Genomic DNA, 25,852 nt, shown 5'->3' on the forward strand with positions numbered 1-25,852 from the left:
TCTCTCTCTCTTCCACCCTCTTTCCCATGTTGCAAGCCTCCTACTCCCTACTACCTGTCGGTTCTATGGCCTGTCTCCTTCTGAGCTTAGATTCCTACATTCTCGTGTTGCAGGGGCTGTGTCATGTGTGCTCTACTGTCGTGGAAGCTTCTAGAATACTGTATGTCTGTGTGTATGTACTGCTTCCGGTGCACGATCAACATTCCTTCACTTAAAGAGTTGCAAGCTAATTTCCCGTTCCCACATCTTGTCTGGTGCTCTGTCCATCTATCTACCTATCTATCCATCATACTTTCTGTTATGATTTGTATTTATAATATGGAGTCCTGACATCGCTAGGTCACGCAGCTGGCGGTCCTCTGACAGCAATCATCAATGACATATGCTAATCTATTAATACATGATAGTCTTCTTCTTCACTCTTAATACATAATATTGATTATAATATTGTATACACATAATATTCATGATAATATTGTACTGATCCAGTAATATTACATTTTAAACAAGTTGTATACCCGGTACATAATTGAACAAATGCAATATAGTTAAACTGGTTGTATAACATATTGTAAAATGTGTATGTATAACAGACATACGCATATAATTGTGCAATGGTAATACTGCTAGGTCATTACATTACATATTGAGTTATCCCTTTAATAATGTCTATTTTTTCACCTTACTTGTGTGATGATTCTGGTAATACAGAATTGTAGTAACATTGTATGAATTGTTACATAATACTGTAGTAACACTGTGGTAATGCATAACTGTAACATTGTATGAAATGTTACATAATACTGTGGTAAAGCATAACTGTAACATTGTATGAACTGTTACATAATATTGTGGTAATATATAACTGTAACACTGCATGAATTGTTACATAATATTGTGGTAATGCATAACTGTAACACTGTATGAATTGTTACATAATATTGTGGTAATCCATAACTGTAACACTGTATGAATAATACTGTGGTAACATTGCGGTAATGGATAACTGTAATATTGTATGAATTGTTACATAATATTGTGGTAATGCATAACTGTAACAGTGTATAAATTTTTAACACAACACTGTGGTAATGCATAATTGTAACACTGTATGAACTGTTACATATCGTTTGTAGTTACATAATTGTAGCAAGTGTAACATAATGCAATCGTCTGTCGATACATAAGTGTAATAATTGCAGTCCTGACATCAATAATCCGGTCATGCTGCGGTCGATGATAGTGATGATGTGCCATGCCAATGGCTCGTTGAGGATACTAATTTGCTTTTTGTTTCAGTTATAGAAGGAGTTTATGTGGTATTTTGGCATTTGTTGTGACACACCTATTTTCATTTGTTTGTTATGTGATCTTACTGTATTTTTTTTTTTTTTTTTTGTATTGATTTTCTGTAGTTTGTTTTTCTTCGTTTGTCAATGCATTCTCGGTGATATCTAAGGCTGCACAATTGCTGGCTAATTCCCTTGGGACCCTTTTTTAAGGTTGAGTTTATACTGCACATATTACTGAATGGATGAGAAATAGGGACGTGGAAGAAGTTGAGAGGTGGAAGAGAGAGTTATATGTAGAAAGAAAGAGAGAGGTGAAAAGATTAGTAAGAGAGAGTAAAAAGAGAAAGGATGAGGAATTTGGAAGGAATTTGAGTGTGAAGTGAAGGGACTGTAAGAAAATGTTCTGAAAAGAGGTGAAGAGAGTAAGACAGCGTGGAAGTGAGGTTAGCAGGGAAGTGAAAGATAAAATTGGTAGATTACTAGTGGAGAAGGGAGAAAAAGTGAGCAGATGGAGAGAACACTTTAACCACTTAACCACGGGGCGTCACTTTCATGACGCTTGGGAGCAAGGGATCATACCGCGGGGCGACACTTTTTTTTGTGATTCTGTGTTATTTTGAATTCGCCCGGGCTTTGAAGTGGTGGCTTGTATCATCTATCAGTACTGCCAATGTCCAACACTAGTCAGCACTCCTAATCTCATCTGTACTACCATCCATTGTTGACAATTTAGCCATTTCTCCCCATTCTTGACTCCCCTCCCTACCCCCCCTCCATTACACTATCCTCTCGCCTGCCCGGCCGTGCTACGCTAAGTAAATCTTCCCTGGAATTTTTCACTGATTTCATCCATTGAAATAAGCCCTATGCCCTATTCTTATACCAAATAATATATACAAGAAAGAAATAAGGTAAGTGAGAGTGCCATACACCTGGAATTGGCTAATTATCACCTGACAACACCTCATGTGCACTCGTTCGCTAATTTTCATTGTTTATTTCCCCTTGAAATATCCTGTATAATCTATTTTCGTAATGAAAATATATATAAGAAAGGAAGGGAGAAGCCTAAGTGATACTTACATTCACCTGGAACTACCTAATTATTGCAGGCCACCACACTGTATTCTATGCTAAGTAAATCTTCCCTGGAATTTTCCACTGATTTCATCCATTGAAATAAACCCTATGCCCTATTCTTATACAAAATAATATATACAAAAAAGAAATAAGGTAAGTGATAGTGCCATACGCCTGGAATTGGCTGATTATCACCTGATAACACCTCACGTGCACTCGTTCGCTAATTTTCGCTGTTTATTTCCCCTTGAAATATGCCGTATAATCTATTTTCGTAATAAATACAGTATACATATAAGGAGGGAAGGGAGAAGCCTAAGTGATATTTACATTCACCTGGAACTACCTAATTTATTATGTATTGTCTTGGTTTCCTGCCAATCATTTCATTGCTATATATTAGCAGGTCTCATAGGGCTGAAGTTGGTAGTATTGCACTCACCCTAGCCAGGCGGCAGGAGGCCACCACTATCAGTTCACTGTCGTCTTTGAAAGTGGGAGTATGTCTGATTTGCTCCTGCTAACTTCGATCGCTTTATAGCCCCATGCAAAGGGCCCTGTGACCTTTACCCCCTACTAAACCTCGTGTGGAAAGAGGTAAAGGGCTGACAATTGATAGAGAATGACTATGATCTTTTTACTGAGTAAAACAGTGCATGTGGAATTGTAAATAAAGTGTAAATAATGTCTAAACAGCAAGAAAGGAATGAATGTAAATATAAGTGAACAGTGGAAAACAGTTTTATAAGTTACTTCAAGTGACAGTGCATAACACAGTGTAAATAAAATAGAAATGTAAATAATGTAAATAAAGTAGAGAACGTAAATAGAAATGTAAATGAGTGGTATTATAAGAATACGAGTATATATACTAGGAGTAATGAAAGTGAAAATTTCACTCTAGCATGTATGAGTACTATGAGTTATGAGAGTGAAGGTGAAAGTGACATTCACTCTCAATGCTAGTATACAGGACGAGAAAGTGAATGCTACGTATTTTACTGAAAGAAATTGAATCCCTACAGTGACAATAAACTACTATTACTGAAGGAAACTTATGGATAAAGACTGTAGATATATATAAGTGTTATATAGTAACAGAAATTTAAACTGTGAGTGTTTTTATGAATAATAGACAACACTAGCGGCGAACGATCGGAAGTGGGATGGTAATACGCCCTCGTAATTTTCATTGCTTTCACAGTGTTTTTTGGGGGGAGTATGGATTCCAAACTATTTGAGAATCATAGATTAGTGTTTCTAGCGATAATATCAGGCTGTGGTAATCATATTATGAGTTGTCGGGAAGTGTAAAGTGGAGACTTCGTTACCCAACTTCAGAGGTCTCCACAAGTCCTACGGTACTCAACAAAGGCTCAACAAACACCCAAGGAGAAAGCTGAAGGTATGTGCCATAAGTATATGTGATTTTAATATTCTAGGACTAATAACTGATTTTTGGCAAATATTTTTAGAGAGTCTGTTGGAGCGCGAATATGCCCGCGGGAGCCGAAAGTCAAAGAAAAACAAGCCCGCAGTGTAAGGGTTAAGGAATTGTTCAACACACAGGATGGAAGTAATGCGAGTACAAGTGGCTGGGGAATGGCTGGGAGAAGGAGGGAGGTGAGAAGATAGGAAGAAATCAGTAGGATTGAAGTTGTGGAAGCAATGAAGAAAGTTAAATTGGGGAAAGCCCCAGGAATTGATGGAGTGTGTGGTGAAATGATGAAGCATGGGGGAGAGAGAGTAGTAGAATGGATGTGGAAGATGTGCAGATTGGCCTGGGAGGAAGGTAGAGTCCCGGAGGATTGGAAATCAGGTATAATTATTCCCTTGTACAAAGGAAAAGGGGAAAAAGAAGTGTGTGGTAATCATAGGGGCATTTGTCTTCTTAGTATAATAGGAAAAGTGTATGGTAGGATACTTATTGACAGAGTTAGAGAAAGAACAGAGGAATTAGTTGAAGAACAGGGAGGCTTTAGGAAGGGAAGAGGTTGTGTAGATCAGATATTCATTCTTAGATCTTTAGTGGAAAAGTTTCTAGAGAAGGGAAAGAAGTTGTATGCGGCTTTCATGGATTTGGAGAAAGCATATGACAGGGTGGATAGACAAGGATTGTGGAAAGTATTAAGAATATATGGAGTAGATGGGAAGTTGCTGAATGCTGTGAAGAGTATGTATGATGGTGCTAAGGCTGCAGTGCGTGTGGATGGTGAACTAAGTTAATTTTTCTCTTTGAAGGTTGGGTTGAAACAGGGATGTGTCATGTCTCCATGGTTGTTCAATCTGTACATGGATGGGGTAATAAAAGAGGTACAAGGTAGGGTAGTGGATGTTGGAGTGGCCCTGGTGAGAGAGGATAGCGTTTGGAAACTCCCTGTACTGTTGTTTGCAGGTGATACTGTGTTGTTGAATGAAGATGAAGGGGAGCTGCAAGGCTTGGTGGATGAGTTTGGGAGAGTGTGTAAGAAGCGGAATCTAAAGGTGAATGTAGGGAAGAGTAAAGTGATGGTCTTTAAGAGAGGTGAAGCCAGTGAATGTTCAGCGAGGTTGGATGGTGAGGAATTGGAAAATGTGAGTACGTTTAAGTACTTGGGTAGTGTGATGAGTAAGGATGCAGGTTTGGAGGGTGAAGTGCTTGAAAGGGTACAGCAGGGAAGAAAGGTTGTTGGTTCCTTGAAAGCAGTGATAAGAAGCAGGGAAGTGAGCATGGAAGTGAAAAAGTTACTACATGACAGTACTGTGATATCAACTCTCACGTATGGAAGTGAAGTTTGGACGTTGTTGGAAGGACACAAGTCAAGAGTGAGAGCAATGGAAATGAGTTATTTAAGAGGAGCCTGTGGAGTCACATGGAGAGACAGGCTGACGAATGAGGATATAAAGAAACGTTGTGGTGTGCATGTGGATGTGATAGGAAGTGTTATGGGAACACACTGAGGTGGTTTGGCCATGTGGAGAGAATGGAGGGTGAAAGACTGACGAAGAGAGTGTATATGAGTGAGGTGGAGGGGGGAAGATGGAGGGGGAGGCTGAGGATGAGATGGAGGGATGGGGTGGAGAGGTATATGAGAGAAGGGGGTGTGAGTTGGGAGCAGGGTAGTGAGATGGCGGGAGACAGGGTGACGTGGAGGCGATTTATTTGTGGCCACCCCAAATGGGATTGAGGGGTCTGGCAATAGATAGATAGATAGACAGATAGATATTATATAGCCCCATATTTTGTTATTTTATATAAAAAATACATATACACTATATACAGTATTAACTACATACAATGACTTGTTGTTCGCTTGTACCTATCGTGGCCAATATATGTGTCAGCACTGTGTGGAAATCTTTGTCTTCACGAATGTGTGGAAGATGTTGTTCATTCTTGCTAACGTCATTTGTGTTGGCCATTTTTTTTTTCTGGTTTTCCTTGTAATTTAATTTGTCTGTTTCCACTAGGTAGCTTTAATTAATAAATGTTTAATACAGTTCTTTTAATCGCTGACTGAGCAACTGTGACACACACAGCACATTTTATATGTTTGTGCAAAATGTGTTGTCTATCACTGTGTATTGTATAAGTGAAGTAATTATGTAACTCACTAATTTTTACCATGGTGGGAAAGGTGTGAGTTGTGTTGCACGTGGTGATAGCGTTGTCCTTCATGGGTTGATTGACGTATTGTGGGGTGTCAGACACACGTTGATAGGCGTGGCATCGTCTCAGCAAACACTTATGGTGACGTCGACTTCCCACACTGGTAGCTGTGGTGAGTAAATGAGTAGCGACGAGTAACTTGAGTGAAGATGAGTAAGATGAGTTGTGAATATGGGCTTGGTATTTGCCGCGTTGTCTTGACCTCTGTGAACCTGCATCAGCGGTGGAGGCAGGTGGAGGTAGGAGAGAGAGGAGGGTGAGGTCAGGTGGTTGTGAGTTGTGAGTCGTGTCTCGCTCTTTGTTTGTTTGTTTTGGATTTCTTTCTCGATGTATTCTCAGTCCTTTTCTCCTGTGATTTACTCGTTGTGGGATGAAGACTGCCGCTACTTGTGGGTGTGTGTAGAAGATTATGGAGATGTCTTGTAGACTTGTTACTTGTAGTTGATCGTAGATGGTTGTAGTTCGTTGGTTCGTCATAGAAATTGCAAAATTGTTTGTATCAATATTTTGTTAAACTACTGGCAAGATGTCGTGTGACCTCTTCACCTCTACATCAACGTGATGATTGGACAGACAGAGAGGGGGTTGGAGTGAATACTGTCAAGAGCTGGTTGTGAGTTGTTGGTTGTAAGAGGTATTGTTTGTATTCAATCTTGATAATGTAGAATCAACTGTACACTCGTAGACTCATAGGCTTGTAGGTTTGTAGCTTGTACTTTGTAGGACTCACTGTAGAACTGAAGCTAATCTTGGTTAGAGTCTCGCCTGCTTTTGTAGAAATTCACTGTACAGTAGATTCGTAGACGAGGTTCGTACGTTCGCTGCCGCCATATTTTACAAAAACTTCGTATCTTCTTGTAGTGTGTTTTGTAGATCAGTTATACATATATTAGACTCATGGACGCGCGATTGTTATACGTGAGTAGTTCTGTAAGTAGATAATCCTCGTTCCCTTTTGTCATGCAATGACAGGAGAGGTAAAGATTAGTATGGGACTATTTTTATTTGTCTTGGAAATATTAACAAAGTCTCTCACACACAAGTGAAGTATAAAGTAGTTCCGTGAGCTACGTCCCTGTCTCTCTCTCTCTCTCTCTCTCTTCCACCCTCTCTCCCATGTTGCCAGCCTCCTTCTCCCTACTACCTGTCGGTTCTACGGCCTGTCTCCTTCTGAGCTTAGATTCCTACATTCTCGTGTTGCAGGGGTTAAGTCACATGTGCTCTACTGTCGTGGAAGCTTCTAGAATACTGTAAGTCTGTGTGTACATACTGCTTCCGATGCACGATCAACATTCCTTCACTTAAAGAGTTGCAAGCTAATTTCCCGTTCCCAAACCTTGTCTGGTGCTCTGTCTACCTATCTACCTATCTATCCATCATGCTTTCTGTTATGATTTGTATTTATAATATGGAGTCCTGACATGAATACCCAAACGGGTGCTGATAGCGAGGGTGGGTGTTATAAAAGGGGAGAAGTGTGACCTCGGAGATATCCTTACAGCTCAGCGGGGCCAGAAGGCGGTGAAGGCGATGCCAAAACTGCACCAATAAGGACTACCGCGGAGATCCAGTGGTGGTTCGTTTGCATCAATCAATAGACTGTCGATCAGGGAAGACCGGAAAGCCCCAGTTGACAGACGAATCCCACCATGATGGACAGAATTTAGTGGCCGCAGCCTTGCCTCAGTAGCAGAAGAGTACATCACACACACATAGTCCAATTTGCTCCAGACTAAGGCACGGTAAAGGTGGAGCAGGATGGTTCTGTCAGCTCCCCAAGACAAGTGAGATAAAATCCATAAGAGAGACAGGACATGGAGGCATGATAGTTGTAGGAAACGGATATGTGGTATCCATGTCAGTCTCCTGTCAAAAACAAGACCAAGAAATCTTGTCTCGTCCACACATCGCACTCTGTGGCCATATAACTGGAGGTCTGGGTCTGAATGTACACCTCTCAAATGGCAGAAATGCAAGGCCACTGTCTTTGTTGGGGAGAAACGGAAGCCGTGCATGGTGGCCCAACGAGAGACCCTGTCCACAGTAAGCTGCATGCAACGTTCAACCACAGACATTCGGGAAGCAGCCTACCATAGAGCCAAATCATTAACGTACAGTGAGGCCGATACCCCATTTGGAACTGAGGACACAATACCGTCCAAAGCTAGAGCAAAAAGGGTCACACTGAGGACACTTCCTTGAGGCACCCCTTCCTCCTGAGGGTATGAAGGAGACAGGGTGATGCCCACCCTAACCCTGAATGTGCAGTCATGCAGAAAATTGACTGTAAATAGGGGCAGCCTGCCATGTAAACCTAAAGAACTGAGTTTTTGGAAGATACCAACCAAACTGCCAAATAGTATCATATGCATTTTCTAGGTCAAAGAAAATGCACACCAGATGCTGCTGCCTAGCAAAAGCATCACAAGCTGCAGCCTCAAGAAGGACCAGTGCATCCGTTGTTGAGCGATATTTTCGAAAGCCAGACTGACACTGAGAGAGACATTCATTCCTTTCAAGGAAATACATTAGGCGTGTGTTGACCATTTTCTCAAATAGTTTACACAGGCAAGATGTTAAGGCAATTGGCCGATACTCCAGGGGACTGTAACCTGCCTTCCCTGGCTTCTGAAATGGCAGGACAATAGCCTCATGCCATGAGGAGGGAAGAGAAGATTCCTTCCAGAGTCTATTAAAAAGGCTGAGGAGAAAAGACAGTGCATCATCATTCAGGTGCCGAAGCATTGCGTAGGGAATATCATCCAGCCCTGGGGAGGTGTCATGACAGAGGGAAAGGGCAGATTGGAGTTCACGACAAGAGAAAGGGAGGTTGTAGGACTCCACATTCCCCAAACGGAAGTCCAGCACCCTTGCCTCCTCTATTTCCCGTTGTCTGGCAAAAATTGGTGAGCTAGTATTTCTATGACTGACCACCGCAAAGACAGACACAAAAATATCGGCCACAGCTGCAGGGTCGCCAACAGGCTCACCATTAGACATCAGCACAGGGGACCGGCCTTGAGTGAATTTTCCTGAAATCTTTCGCACCCTCTTCCACACCCGAGACACTGGCATCTTTGAGTTTACAGATGACACATAAGCCATCCAAGAATCCCACCTTGCTTGTTTCAGTACCCGATGAGCCTTAGCCCGCGCCCTTCTGAACTCGACAAGATTATGCTCCTGCATCTACGATAACGGGAGAAAGCTAGCTTCTTAGCACGTACAGCTACACTGCAATCCTCATTCCACCATGGGACATGTTGATAGTGATACAAGCCAGAGGTTTTAGGAACAGCATGAAGGGCAGCAGAATGCAGAGCCGAGGTAAAGAATGAAACAGCCTCATCAGTATGAGAAAAGTCTTCAACTGAGGCATTAACAGAAATCAGAGAAGAGAAAAGGGACCAGTTTGCCCTATCCACAAGACGAGAACAGGGACAAGATACTGCTGCAGTAAGGAGGATGGGAAAGTGATCACTTCCATGGAGATCCTCCATAACCTCCCAGGTAAAGTCCAGGAGACAGTCAGGGGAGCAGAGAGAGAGGTCAATTGCAGTAAATGAACCCATTTGGGAGTGAAAATGTGTAAACGCCCCGGTATTGAACAGGGCAAGATCCTCATCCTCCAATAAGGACGCCAACAAACTCCCACGTTGGTTAACAAGACAGTCACCCCACAAAGGGTGGCGACCATTAAAGTCCCCCAAGAGAAGAAAGGGCGTATGTAACTGGCCAAGAAGGTTCTCAAGTTCCACCCTACTGACTGCTGTGTTGGGCGGTAAATAAATGGAACAAACTGCATACCAGTGGTGGGCATGTAACGCACAGCAACACACTGGAGGTTAGACTGGAGGTGGACTGGCCGATGAGGGATGTCAACCCTGACCAAAACAGCACTACCCCCAACAGGACCCCATCTAACCCCCCATCCGAAAGACCGACGTATCATCAGACGTAAGAGACAGTTCCCCACAGACCCAGACTATGCACCTTTCACTTACAACCAGACGATGCACATCATTAACAACCTCAAGCACTCATCTGCCTGTGGACCAGACAACATAAGCAACATTCACCTTAAACACCTAGGACCACAAGGCATACAAGCACTCACCAACATATCAAACTACAACTACTCATACAACATAATACCCAACATCTGGAAGCATGGCAATATCATCACTATCCCTAAACTCACATCGCCCCACCACACTTCTCTGCACACCCTCTAAAGTCACTGAACGAATGATACTACAACTAGTCACACCTCACATTCCCCTAGCCCAGTCACAACATGGCTTTAGGCCACTACACTCCACAAACACCCTCCTTACAGACCTTACACAGAGAGTTTTCGATGGCATGAATTCAGCTAGGCCACCACACAGGACACTCCTAGTCACACTAGACATTAGCAGAGCTTTTGATGCCATCCCCCACCACAACCTCACAAACAAAATACTCAACATAAACATGCACAATAACACAAAAAGATGGCTGGCAAACTACTTAGCAGGCAGATGTGCACACGTAACATTTGCCGGTCAGTCTTCTAACATCAGAAACTTCACAAACGGGGTCTCCCAAGGATCTGTTTTGTCCCCTACACTGTTTAATCTATACATGCACGACGTACCCACACCCCACACACCACAGATACACATAGCTTCCTATGCAGGTGATATAACACTTACATGTACACACCAAAATGCAAACACAGCTACACACATCATTCAACCTTACCTCAACACACTACACAAATGGTTCACCACAAACAGGCTCAAAATAGCCCCAGCCAAATCTACAGTGCCTCTTCTCACAAACTGGACAGCAGAACACAGTCACATCCCACACCTCACCATAAACAACACTCCCCTACCACACACACACACACACACACACACACACACACACAAAATCCTTGGTGTAACACACAATACATCAATGTCATTTAAGCAACACATCACAAACATTAAAAATAAAATAACACCAAGGCTCAATGCTTTGAGGTCACTTGCCCATACAACATTCGGACACAACAAAGAAACCACCACCACAGTACACAAACAATACATACGTTCAGTGATGAATTATGCAAGCCCTGCCTGGGCTTCTAACCTCACCAAAACACACTACAACACTCTACGGACCATACAGAACAAGGCCTTAAAAATAATCACAGGCTGCACAGCTACTACAGCCACAGACCACCTACATCAAGAAACCAAAGTCTTCAAAGTCAAGGATCACCTAGACATGAGAGGCACCCAGTTTCTTGCTGCAGCCTCCACAAACTCACAACATCCACTACAGTACATGGCAGCACATCCACCCACACCAAGGAACATCAAAACAACACCCAGCACACGATACCATACACAAATACTGTCATCTCTTCCCCCTCGCCCACCTCAGACCAGTTTCCAGAAGCATATCCACACCCAGATCACTCGCTGCTCCATTCAGTCACTTAAAAACAACACACAGCTGCATGCACGGCCTCCTGACATCCACCCTTCTGAATCCTATCTTCCTCGTGAGGACAGGGTCCACCTGGCCAGGCTGAGATGTGGACACCATCCAGCCCTCTTAAGCTACCAGAAGAGGCTGGATGACTCCGTCGCTGATGCCTGTCCAGGATGCAACACAGCACTCCATACTATTATATTGCACACAACCACCTATGCCAACAACACAACATACACTCTTTGAGAGCTCTGTGGGAAAGCCCGGTCTCGGCCATGGCCTTCCTAAGGGGCTCGGGGCTGTTCGGCCAGACTGCCTAGGGAACAACTACTACTACTACTACAGGACCCTGGGTTGGCATGGAGTGCATGGGGAGTGGCAAACCCTACATGAGTTTTCTGGAGACACACACACGTAGGGGAACATGTCAGGAGTGTTCGCAGCTCCTCCCAATTACCACGCAGCCCTCGACAATTCCATTGTAGTATACTGACTGAGAATGCCATAGTACCCATAATGAAGGAAGAATCAGGATGAGAGGCGAGACAACCTTGCCCCACCAGAGGGTTTGGATTGATGCTTATGAGAGCTCTTTGGAGGAGCCCGTCCAGCACCAGAAACCCGCACCCTCTGTCGAACATCCGAAGGCAAATGTGAAGATGAGGAAGTAAGTTTTACAACACTCTCTCTAGGAGTGGGCATAAAAGTTTGTTTGGAAGGCACCTTTGGAGGTGTTGGATGGCCAGTGCTACCACCAGAAGCCCCAGAAGTGGAAGTAGAGTCCACAGGACTTGAATCTTTTGAAAGGCTATCCCATGCTTCTGATGTGATGCATTAGCAGGCTGTCCAACAATATCCCCAGGTGGGAATGAGACTGGAGGTGAGCCTTCGGTTTCAAATGTCGCTTGGCTAGATCCCTCAGCCTGCTGGACAGAGGGAACAGAAGAGGTGTCGACAGAAGGGTCAACAACGGAGACCTTAGGTGGCCGGTCTTCATGCTCTGAGGACTCTGATGAACAGCAGTGACGTTTGCCAGGTACTGTACAGGTAGAGCCTTGGGCATACTGGGTAGGACAGGAGGAGTCTGGTCAACATGAACATCTGCCACCACCACAGAAGCGTGCATGTTGTCAGATACCGGAGTGGGGGCAGAAACAGTCTGAGTAGGGAGTGGGCATGGTTCATTTTCACAAACAATGTGAACAGCAGAGGCAGCATCCCGCAAAGCACTAGATGATGAAGTGGGCACTGGATTGGGTCGAGGCTGTCTTGGATATGTAGGGCGGTGCACTGACATTCCAGATAGGACAGAAGCATAAGTAACACCAGGCTGGAAAAAGCGAGTCTGGGCTCTCTTCTTAGCCTCGAGAAGCAAAACCTTCTCAAGTGTTCAAATTGACAAAATTTCCTTTTCTAAGAAAAGCAAGGACAACTTCTAGAATATACAGCATGAGGGCCCCCACAGTGATAGCATTTAAGGGGTCCTGAACAATCGCTGGTATGACTTGGTCCACCACAGGAGATACAGACACCAGGAAGGCCAGCCTGTGCATGGCGGCAAAATCGGTTAACATGTCCATACCCCTGGCAGTGGAAACAGAGCTTTGGGATTGGTACATACAGTTTCACAGGAATCGATAACCATGCTAATTTCACAGATCTAGGCAACGTCAATTTGTCAAAAGTCAGGAACAATGTTGACTTGGGGACAGAATCCCATCTATCTTTTTCTGAAGGCGCTCAACTTTCACCACACCAAACGATCGCAGCTCCTCCAACAGTCACTCCTCTGAGTATCGGAGGATGTTACGAGAGAAAATTACTCCCTTACTTTGGTTAAAGGTTCCATGAGGAACACAGGTAACAGCAGAGCCAGCAACAGTCATCAGAGTCATTAGTCGGGAGCTCTCTTCTGGGGAGGACACCTCAATTAGAATACTTCCATCCCCCTGGGATGAGATCTTGGGTTCTCTTCCAAGGGATGGCACAATGGCATGGTGTAACTCAAATATATCAATATCCAGAACTGACCCTCCTACAGAGGATTTCAGCACTAGATATTTTGGGTATGTTGTGCGCACCGGCTCTTCTGAGCCCAACCCCAGAGCTGTACCCACCCGACGTGACCGCCTTGCAGTCCCACCTGAATGCTGGGGCAAAGAAGGATATTCACCAGGGGCCTGGTAAGGCTCTAAGTGGCAATAAGGAGTTGCCATGGACAGATCCAGCGTCGTCAATGAAACTTTATTTATTGCCAACCACATGAGTCTACAAAAAAAACTTCATTCCCCCACCCCTCCACTCCACCCACCATGGAGCCCAACAAGAGGAGGTCTTATGCCAGGGACAACACTGGCGACTTCAGAGGCAGCAGGAGAGTATACGCGGGTAACCACCCAGGGGCCTGGGCGTGGGTGACTCCAGGACGATAGGAGCCACCTGGCCCCACAGTGCCCACTTGACCCTAGCCAATGCATGACCAGCCAAATGACCTGGTCAGAATAAGGGACCAAGAGGTGTACTGCTAGCTGCAGGGCGCATTGTGCAGCATCGCTCAACCCTCAGGACTCCCGTCTCCCAGCACTACAGGATGCCACGCACGGCAAACACATGGGAAGGCAACAGTCCCGCCCTAGATGGCAAATGGGCAGGGACTAACATCACCAGCAGGCCTCCTCCACCAGTGATGTAAGTGGTGCTTGGTCCACAAGGCCGACAAGTGCCGAACCCTACAAAGGTAGGCACGCCTCCAAAGTAGGTGGCAACACCAACCACGCTTCAAGCCCCGCCACCACATCAAGGTGAGTGGAAGATGAGATTGTTGTGCTCGAGGACAAGGAGGACACAGCCCAAGGCATGGACAGTAGGGGGGAAAGGACCTTGGCCAACCTCAAGTGGTATTCCCTCAAGTCTGCAATCTACAACTGGGCCCAGGCTTGGAGGGAACTCTCTGCACTCATGCTTGAGCAATGGTTGGAACAAACTCCTCAAGGATGAAGAGGCCACTGTTGACTTTACTGGCTCCAAAGCTCAGGACTTCATCCATCGTATGGAAGCCAGCAGGAGAACAGGTGACTGTGGACACCATCCACAATTGGCTGGAAGTGGATGAAATAGACCCTGGGTACCAGACTCTGTCCAACTGCAACACTGTGTGGAGACACTTCATTCGATGAGGCAGAAGATGGTGCCATGGCTGAGATGTTTGGCTGAGGTGAAGAATTGACCATGGTGGTGCCTGGCTGGGGTAAATGACACTAGTGTGTGGAAGTAGAGGGCCTGGGTGACACAGGCCACTAGAAGGAGGTTGAAGACTGAGGTGACAGGGGATGATGCGAGGAGGTCAAGGGCTCTGGCAACGAAGTGACAAGCATTGTTGACAGAAAAAAGACATGATGGAGAATTACTGTACTTGGGGATCCTTCTCAAAGGAAGCTTCATCCCATTCAAATGGCCCTGTTGCAGGTACGTGGCCATGGCATCGGTGAAGATGGGCTGCCAATTAGGATGCTCACAGTAGTCGAGAGGAACGTCCACTGCATAACAAACCTGCTGGAGCCTTGGAATATCTGCCACTTCATCATCATCATCATCATTCTCCTCCTCTTCCTCTTCCCCTTCCCCTTCATCCTCAGTGCCCCCTGTAGTCACACACCTTCAGACGCCTTGAAATCCGTGATCCACAGTTGCTCAGCAAACTTGGTGGCTGCAGCTTTCAGCTTGATGGGACACACAATCATGCCACAGCCACGCTGTTGTAGAAACCACTTCAGGCGGGCTGGTTGAGTTCGCCAAAGTGTGGCTTGGCCTTCATTTTGTGTTCATGCCATCACATAGTTGTCATGTTCACCCTGGAAGAATATCTTGATGAAGTGCTTGTTCTTCCACGGATCCTGCAACGTGGCCCAGGGCATGTTGTAGTGCTCCATTAGCCTTATGATGGTCCAGCCTTGCTCCATCTTCTCGCTTGTCTCCTTCTTCTTCTCTGAGAAGAAAATGATACAACATCTCTTAGCAGGTGGTGGCACAGACCACTCTGGGGCGACAGTTGAAGTACGTGGGAAGGAAACAAAGCACTGGAGGTTCGCACCACATGCACTCATACAGGGCAATATTTTCAAGATCACAATAGAGCACTAGGACATAAACACTGAAAGGCCATAAGCTTTGCAACAACATCAAACACAGGACACCACGGAGTTAGTCACAGCACTGGGGTTTTGCGACCACATGGTCAGAAGAGCGAAGCGCACAGACACATCTTAACTACACAAGATCCACGGGAGAAAATGAGTGTGCAATGATATGCTTGGCACGCCTGGTGAACTGTTCCTGTGATGGATTCTGACTGGTTGGTGCACTTCGGGGTTTTCCCAGGAGCTGGTTGGCTACTGGTTACAAGCCAGTTGACATGCCTCAAAAACTGATATTGCACAGAACTGTTGGTTGTGTCCTGTTTCAGTGCCAGATGTTGCATAATTTCATCTGACATTGCTGTAACAGAACCAAGCCAGTTGTGCCGGATACTGCGTTAAGCTGGATATTGCGATGACAGATAATTGTATAATCTCTCAATTACCCATCATCCTAATATCCGGCCCAACACAACATCCGGCGTTTTTTGCCTGGCTCTATTAAAACAACATCCGGTGAAAACAGGCAATATCCAGCTCAGAAACAGGAAGCAATCGGCGGTACTATGCACTTTCCGACAGTGACATGTATCATCTGGCTCAGATACAGGACGCAATCAGCACGAGGGCAGATCCTGCAATGTGCCAGCTAATCACAAAATGCTCTGCAGAATCAGCCCACCTGACATACCAAGCCTACTGTCACTCTCTCATTCTCTCCCTTGGACACTGTATAGTCATGTCACATCTGTGCGCTCTGCATCTGTAACCCAAGTGGTGGCTAACTCCTACTGCTGTGACTCAGACTGTGGCTTCCCATGCCTCACTCACTGCTGTTGTGCTGTGACTTCTTTGTGGCCACTCAGTGCTCCATGACCTAGAGCTCTGAGTGCTGTATAGTGAGGACTTATCTGTGAGTTGTGCATTTATGACTCAAGCAGTGGCTACTTCCCAGTGCTATGAACCCACATGCTTCACTCACTGCTGTAGTGTTGCAACTTCCCTTGTGGTCCCTCATTGCTCCATGCCCTAGTGCTCTTGACTACTGTACAGTAAGGACATATGCAAGTATGTGCATTGTGCATCTGTGACCCAAATTGTGGCTACCCCCTAGTGTTGTGACAGCCTGTGGCCCCCTGTGCCTCGCTCACTGCTGTAGTACTGTGACTTCTCTTGTGGACACTCAGCATTCCATACCCTAATGATCTGACTACTGTATAGTGAAGACCAGCGGTGGGCATTAACGCGTTAATCGTTAATCCGTTATTAACGAAGCTAATGTTTTTGTTAAAGAGTTAAAGCGTTAATTTATTTTTTAACTTAACGGATTAGCGGTAACTTCCATTAACATTTCCGTTGATCTGTTAATCCGTTAATAATCCTAAAACATTTCACTTTAGGTCAGAAACGTTTCGAATCGACATTTAAATCGTTAAATTAACATTGTCAAAGTTAGTAGTGAGTGACACCGTGATTCAGAAACCAAAACCAATTTTGTGGGTGTGTGTATTTACCTAATTGTATTTACCTAATTGTGATATACAGGAAATGCGCTACGCTCGTGGGGTCCCGTCTCTGTTTCTCAATAAGTCAAATTTAGCTTTAAACTCTTTTAAGTTTTTAGACTGAACGATCTCTCTGTCCAGACTATTCCACAGGTCTATACATCTATAAGGAAAACTATATTTCTTGATATCCTTCAAGCAGCTTGGCTTCTTCAGTTTCATTCCGTGTCCTCTTGTTACTCTCTTATCCCATACAAACAGATCTTGTCAATTTTATCTACTCCCACCATGATCCTGAACACTGCAATCATGTCGCCTCTCTTTCTCCTTTCTTCTAAGGAAGGCAAATCCAGCTTTTCCAACCTCTCTCTATATGACAGACCTGCAGGACTGGGGACCATTTTGGTTGCTGTTCTCTGTATTCTCTCAATCTTGTTTATATCTTTCTTTTTGTGTGGGGACCACACTACTGCTGCATATTCTAACCTGAGGCGAATCATGGCCACTATCAATTTTTCATCATCTCCTCATCCATATAATGAAAAGCTACTCTTATATTAGTCAAGAGTTTATACGTCTCTCTAACTGCCTTGTTAATGTATTTTTCAGGTGACAAACTATCCTGGACCAGTACTCCCAAATCTTTCGCTTCTCTCGCTTTTATGATTGGTTCATTACTAATCAAATAATTCAATGATGGCCTCTTGGTACTTTTACCCTTTGCCAATATTTTACATTTCTTTGCATTAAATTTCATTTCCCACATCCGGCTCCAATCATGTATCCTATCCAGATCCTCCTGCAGCATTTTACAATCCTTCTCAACCTCTACCTTCCTCATGATCTTTGCATCATCAGCAAACAGACTTGCATAACTGTTCACTCCATCTACCGTATCATTTACATAAATCAGGAACATTACTGGTGCCAACACCGAGCCCTGTGGGACTCCACCGGTTACTTCCCTCCATCCAGACATCCTATCCTTTATTGCTCTCCTCATTTGTGTGTCTCTCAAAAAGTATCTCATCCATTCCAGGAGGTTCCCCTTCAGTCCTTCTATATGCTCTAGTTTCCATATTAGTCTCTTATGGGGTACCTTGTCGAAGGCCTTCTCCAAATCTAAATACACACAATCCACCCAACCATCTCTCTCTTGTAGTACGTCAATCACTCTTGAGTAAAAACTCAACAAGTTGGAAACACATGACCTTCCACTTCTAAATCCAAACTGACTATCAGCCAAAATATTCATCTCTTCATCTATCTTTCAGAATTCTTTCACACAATTTTGCGACCATGCTGGTCAGAGACACTGGTCAATAATTCAGGGGTTCTTCCCTGTTTCCTCCCTTATAAATTGATAACACATCTGCCCTCTTCCATTCTTGAGGCACTTTCCCCTCTTCCAGAGAACACACAATCAAACTGTGAATATTATCCGCCAGCTGTTTTCTGCATTCCTTCAGTACCCAATTAGAGATTCCATCTGGTCCTGGGGCTTTCCTTACATCTTGAGTTTCCAGTAATTTATACACTTCCTGAACTTCCACATTTATATCTTTTGTCATTACATATCTAGTCACTCCCTCCCCTTCCACAAACTCACTTTCGTTAGTGAAAACTGACTGGAAATGTTTGTTCATTATTTCTGCTTTCATTGCCGCATCTTTATATACCTCTCCTTCTACTTTCAGTTTGATGATTCCTTCCTTTTGTTTCAGTTTACCATTGACAAATCTATATAACAGTTTGGGTTCATCCTTACATTTGTCTATTATACCTTTTTCAAAATTCGTTTCTTCCTCTCTACGTATTCTTGTGTAATCATTTCTAGTTCTTTTAAATTCTTCCTTTGTTCTGTTGTTACCTCTCTTTCTCCAATTGTTCCACGCCTTAGCTCTCTCTGTTTTTGTTATCGTACACCTTCTATTAAACCACTCCTTTTTTCTGTTTTCTTTCCCCCTTACTCTTGGCAAAAAATTTTCCACTCCTGAATTATAGAAGCCCAGAAAAATATCTCACTTCCTCTGTATCTCTCTTGTTTCTCTGAATTTTCTCCAATCTGCATTTTTGAAAAATGTTCTCAATCCTTTAAAGTTTTGCTTTCCCAAAGTTGTATCTTCCTTGCCTATAATGCTCGTCACTAGGCTCCACATTCCCTGTTATCATCTGGAACTCAATGACCACATGATCACTTTTTCCAATAGGACAGAGATATTCCAAGGATTCTATTACATCGGGTTCTTTGGTAAACAGTAAGTCTAGTCATGCTAGTGTGTCCTCACCTCGGAACCATGTCTCTTCTTTGACCCATTGCATCATCACATTGTTCATTGTAATATCTAATAATGTAGTGCCCCATGAATATTTACTGCCTCCTGAGTCCCATTTCTCCCAGTTCACCTCTTTACAATTGAAGTCACCCATTAAAATTGTATTGTTACTTTTCTCAATCATTTTCTGTAAACAGTTAGCCATGTCTGACATTTCCTGGTATTCATCAACACTCTATGCTCTTGTCTTAGGGGGAACATACACTACTGCCACATCTCTTTTGTTATTCTCTCCAGTTTCTAATTTCATATTTATCACTTCAGCCCTGCCTTCTCCCATTTCCACGGTATCTACATTTATGTTGTTCTTCACTGCTATCATCACTCCTCCTCCCGTTTTTTCTCTTCTGTCTCTTCTCCAGTTTGTATTTACCATCTCCTATATGAACATCAATATCTTCTCTTAATTTGGTCTCTACAAAGCACATAACACCAGGTTCATGCACCCTCATTTCTAGCCTTGCCGATAATAAACCATCAACATTAGTATATGCCACCTTCCAATTATTTTTGATGTTTTTTATACCCTCTTTTCTCCTTCTCTCCGCCGGTACCATTCCTTAATTTCTGATCCATGACTCTCCAATAAAACACTGTCTTCTCTTCCTCCGTTTTTTGTTCGTTTTTTACCTTTGCTTCCTGTACTAACTTCTTTATCTTAGCTCTTTCTTCCTCATTTGCATCTCTCCTTATCCAAACATTGTTGAACCCTTCCTTGTCTGATAATTTCCATGTTCTACTGATAATTTCATTTACTGCTGCTTGGGACATAAACTTTATCTTCAATGGCCTTGCCCCTCCTTCCTCATACTTTCCTAACCTAAACAGCTCTTCCATCTCTTCTTGAGCTTCGTGGTTTTCCTCCATGACTAGTGATATTATTTCTTTAACCTTCCTCAGTTCTTCTCTTTCTCTTTCTGATATTACTGTCATACGTTTTTCTTTAACTCCTGAAATTATTATACATTTTTTATCTGCTACATCTCTAACTAAAGATTCTCTACTTCTCAGTACCCTAACCACTTCCCTCTCCACTTTTTCCTTACTTTGTTGTTCCATAATCTCTTTCAAATTTACATTTCCTTCTTCCTGAATTTTCTTCAATCCCTTATGTTGCTCCTTGATTTCTTTAATGTGCTCGTCCTGTATTCTTGATTTAAATTCATACTCATCTAGTTTGTTTTTCATCCTGTCCATTTCTTCTTCTAACCTCTTATTCTCCCTCTTTAAGTTTATTTATTTCATTAGAGGCTGATTCATTGCTAACTTTTAATTCAGTAACTTCTCTTTCTTGTTCGTCACTGCATGTACGAATTTTTTCCAGTGCATTCCTTAAACTTTTGATCTCATTATCCTGCTCTATGGTCCGTTCCTGTAACTCTTTAATTACTCCTCATACCTTTTTTATCTCCTGGACATTCCTCTCCGCTGTTTTCTCTACCTCTGCTATTCTTGTTTGGTTCAACATAATACTTCCATTTCCCACATCCTCTTCACAGAAGCCCTCGAATTCTCTCTCGCCACTTGTAAACATTGCACAGTCCGCCATGATTCAACCATGTGGAGACTATTTTCACTATATCTTGTTCTTTTTGTGAGCGAAACCGCGTTTTTTTTTTACTACTGATCGATGGGTCCACCACTCACGCACTCATTATCATGATCACAAATAGGTTGGTCTTCTTTTCGTCACTGATTTGGCGATTATTTCTCCACGATCCAGGAAGAGCTCCATCTCTGTCGTGTGTGTGTGTGTGTGTGTCTGTGTGTGTGTTCTTACCTTACCTACCTAATTATTCTTACCTAATTGTATCTTTACATGAATGAGTCAAGCTCGTACTGTCCCGTGTCTTAAACCATATTTATCGTACATATCCTTAAATTTGTGAATTGTTTTGGCACACACTATTTCATTTGGTAGTGCATTCCATTGATCAACTGCTCTGTTTGGGAAACTGAATTTCCTTACGTCTTTATCACCTCTCTTCTTATGCAGTTTTTTGCAGTGTCCTCTTGCTGATGCTTCTCCATATGTTAAGTAATCATTTATGTCTATTTTCTCCTTCCCTGATATGCACTTATATAGCATTATCATGTCACCTCTTTTCCTTCTCTCCTGTAGTGTTGGTAGATTCAGTTTATTTAGTCTTTCTTCGTAGCTTAGGTCCCTTAAGCTTGGTATCCATCTTGTAGCGGCCCTTTGAACTTTTTTGATCTTGTCTATATGCTTTTTGAGATGAGGACTCCAGACTACTGATGCATATTCCACGGTTGGTCCAATGAATGATGTTATTATCCTTCTTAGCATGTCTTCATTTATGTATGTGAATGCTATTCTCATATTTGCAAGCAGTGTATACATGTTCCGTACCTTCTCGCTAATGTGGTCAGCCGGAGATAGTCTGTTATTGATAATCACACCTAGGTCTTTCTCTCTTTCTGATGTGTATAGGGTTTTATTTCCTAACTTATAATCCCAATCAGGTCTTTTTCCACTTTTACCAAACTTGATTACATGACACTTGTCCACATTGAATTTGCCATGTGCTACTCCATTCATGAAGTTTATTTAATTCTTCTTGTAGCTCTTTACAAGAGTCTGTGTTAGTAATTCTCCTTTGTATTTTTGCATCATCTACAAACATATTCAGATAGCTCTCATTTCCAGTGTTACTGTTTATATCATTTATATACACTGAAAACATGATTGGTGCCAGCACTGAACCCTGTGGTACTACACTAGTCACTTCTTTCCATGATGAGTAGTTTCCTCTTAGTACTGTCCTCATTTCTCTTTTTATGAGAAAGTCTTGCATCCAACAAAACAGTTTGCCTCGAATTCCTCCTTGATGGTACAGTTTCCATGAAAGTCTTTGGTGTGGTACTGTGTCAAAAGCTTTCTTGAAATCTAAATAGATACTGTCCACCCATCCTTCCCTTTCCTGTATTGTGTTTGTTACTTTGTCATAGTAGCTCAACAGATTAGTAACACATGATTTTCCTTTTCTGAAGCCAAACTGTCTTTCTGTTATCATACTGTGTTCTTCTAGATGATTTACCCAAGCTTTTCTTATAAGTTTTTCTAATACCTTCCTTACAACACTAGTCAGTGATACTGGTCGGTAGTTGAGAGGATTTTGTCTATTTCCTTTCTTGAATATGGGGACTATATTTGCTTTTTTCCAAATATCAGGTAGTTTCCCTTGACTCAAGGATTTCTTGAAAATTAAAAATAATGGTTTACTTAACTCCTTTGCACATTCTCGTAACACCCAACATGAAATTTCATCAGGACCACTTGCTTTTCCTCTGTCTAATCTACTTAACTCCTCCTGTATTACTCTTTCTGCTATTTGTATATCTGGTAGTATGTGTGGACATGCGTGTTCCACATATTCCCTCTCAAAATTTTTTTCTTCTGTAAAAACTAATTGGAAATTCTTATTTAGTGCTTCACAAATACCTTTCTCTTGTGTATAAGTGATTCCCTCATCCGTGATGTATTGTATTATATCTTTTACTTTGGTTTTGCTTCTGATATAGCTGTAAAACAGCTTTGGTTGATCACTACTTTTATTTATTATATCCTCCTCAAACTGTTTTTGGGCTTCCCTCCTTATGGTCGTTTCTTGCCTGTTTGTAATTATTATACGCCCTTTCACTATTGTGTCTTCTGTATCTATTCCACGACAAATCTCTTCTTTCTTTTGATTTTTTACATTCTGTATTGAACCATTTCTGTATTTTCTTATCTGCTTCTTTGTGCTGTGGGATGTACTTCTGGACTCCTGTTTCATAAAATTCACAAAATTTTTTATATACAGCATTTAAATCTTGTCCTCTAAGCTCATTTTCCCAATCAACTTCTAAGAAATACTTCTTTAGTTCTTGATAATTTCCCTTTTTATAGTTTAGTCTCTTTTTGTAACTGTCATTGCTGTTTACTATGTCATATGCTATCCTGAAGTTATAATTTAGTACTGCATGATCGCTTTTGCCGAGTGGAGGGTGATATATTAAACTGTCAATATCATTTTCTTGCCTAGTAAATATTAGATCTAGCACTGAAGGTACATCAAGTCCTCTTTTTCTGGTGGTTTCCCTCACATGTTGCGTTAAGAAAAACTCTTGTACGAGATCCAGGAGCTTTTGGTCCCAACAGCTTTCTTGGCTATTTATATCTAGAGTATTCCAATTTATATTTGTATTGAAGTCCCCAGTTAGTATAATTCTTTCCGATTTCTCTTCCATTTTATGTAGCAATGATCTTACACTCTGAATTGTACTCTCTGCCAGGTCCTCATATTCGTCTCTTTCCCATGTGTTTGATCTGGGTGGCATATATAAATTGGCTACAATTACTTTACCTTCAGATGTGTCGATCTCTACTGCAATCAGTTCTACTTGTGATGGTATATCTAGGTTTATTTCCTTGACTTTTAGATTTTTCATAGTTAATATTATAATTCCTCCTCCTTTTTTTAAATTTCTGTCTCTTCTCCATATATTGTATTCCTCTAAGTTTAGTATGTCATTGGATATCCTTGGTGTTAATTTTGTCTCAGTTAGGCATATTATTTGTGGTTCATTTTCTCTGACATAATCATTCATCTCTAGTAATTTAGATACCATTCCATCCACATTTGAGTACATCAACTTTATCATCTTGTTTATATACTTGTCATGACATGGTTCTACTAACTTCCTCCTTTTTATTCCATCCTGTTTGTGTACCACTTTCGTACCTGCAATCCTATTACTTTGTAAAAAAATTTCTTCTTCTCCTCTTCTGATCTTCCCTCATTTTTTGTTTTTGCTTCCTCCCTTTTCTCTTTCAGTAATTCCAGTTCCTCTTGTGTTAGGCATCTTTTTATCCATACATTTTTGAACTCCTCTTTTTCCATAAGATTCTTTGCATTTTTTAGTATCTCTTCCACAGTGTTTACACTCTGGAAAGTCACCTTTAGAGGTCTTGTCTTGCTTTTCTCGTATTTCCCTAACCTTTTGTGTTCCTCTATGTCTTTACTACAGATTTCTTCTGATACTTCTTTCAGTAAGCTCATTACATTTGCCATCTCCTTTTTGTCTCTAGTGATTTTGTTTTTAATTTCTTCCTCTTCTATACCAGTGATTACTATTGATTTATTTATTTCTACTGAATCTCTGACTAACTTTGGATTGTTTTGGATTATTCTTTTCACTTCCTTTTTAATGTTTTTTTCCTCCACCCTTGTTTCTAAGTCTTTCTTTACTTTCACCATTGCAGCATATGTGGTTTCTACATCATTTTTGTAGCTTTGCACAGCTTCATTCACCTGTGTTATCTTCTCCTCAATATCACTGCTCTGGTCCATAAGACTGCTTGCTTGTCTAATTGTCTCTGTGTCATTTTTTAACTCTTCCATAACACTCTCGTGATTAACTACTGTACTTCCCATTTCACTCACTTTCTTCCTAAGCGTATTCAATTCCACTGTTAGTTCACTGATGGTTGTGTCTTTCTTATTGGCCTCCCTTCCCAGTTTTTCTATCTCTTCCTTTTGCAAGTGCATTTGCTTCTTTATTTCATCAATTTCATTTTTGAAAGCCATTTCTAGTTTGTGTACACGTTCAACCAGTCTATTGTGAGTCTCCACTTCAACCAGTTCTTGGTAAAAATCATTTTGCTTTTTACTTTTATCCCTTTTCTTTTCCAGATTTGTTTTACTGAAGTATGTATCCATTTTGTAATACTAAATGAAGAGTATGTACTTACACTTTCCGCGTGTTGCCGTAGTATAAACAAACGCAGCTGACTCAACGCATCGTGGTTCTTTGTTGTTTCAACCAGTCTTATTTAAACTTATTATTTCTTTTCCTTTTAGTAATGAAAATTCATTTAGTCTAACCTGGTACAAAGCTTGACTCATTCAAAGATACTTATTTAGGTAATGTCTCTGGCCGTGTTGAGCTTGTATGGAGCGCCGGTAAAGGACGTCTTCCTCCGACGATGCAGTGTGTGTGTGTGTGTGTGTGTGTGTGTGTGCGCGTTGGATCTAAGTTCATTTACTATATATAAGTAAATGAGTATGGATGGGGTAAATGTGCTGGAGTAGGAACGAATGAGAGGGCAAAAGAAAGTGTGTGTATAGTTGTGAGTAAAAGATGGAGGAAGAACATAAGAGAGCATGGATCAGTTGGGTCAAGGATTGTGTGGGTAAGATTGAAAGTTGGAATACAAATGTGGGCGATTGTGTGCGTGTATGCACCAATGCAAGATCGTGCAAGCACTGTGAGAGAAGAGCTCTGGACAAATGTGGAAGTGTGGATGGAAAAATTTGGAAGGAATGAGAGAGTGTTTTTGATTGGTGATATGAATGTTAAAGTAGGGAATGTGAAGGTGGATCGA

At 42.2% G+C, this 25,852-nt stretch overlaps 1 protein-coding gene across 1 annotated transcript in view; it reads right to left on the minus strand.

Annotated features, from left to right (window-relative positions):
- Positions 1 to 25,852, minus strand: part of LOC145403713 (PX domain-containing protein kinase-like protein) — a 1,006,790-nt gene that overhangs the window by 262,877 nt on the left and 718,061 nt on the right. The gene's annotated exons all lie outside the window — the stretch shown is intronic.

This window comes from Coenobita brevimanus, chromosome 61 (assembly GCF_032717465.1).
Source record: "Coenobita brevimanus isolate Jiangsu-jjx chromosome 61, ASM3271746v2, whole genome shotgun sequence".
NCBI lineage: Eukaryota > Metazoa > Arthropoda > Malacostraca > Decapoda > Coenobitidae > Coenobita > Coenobita brevimanus.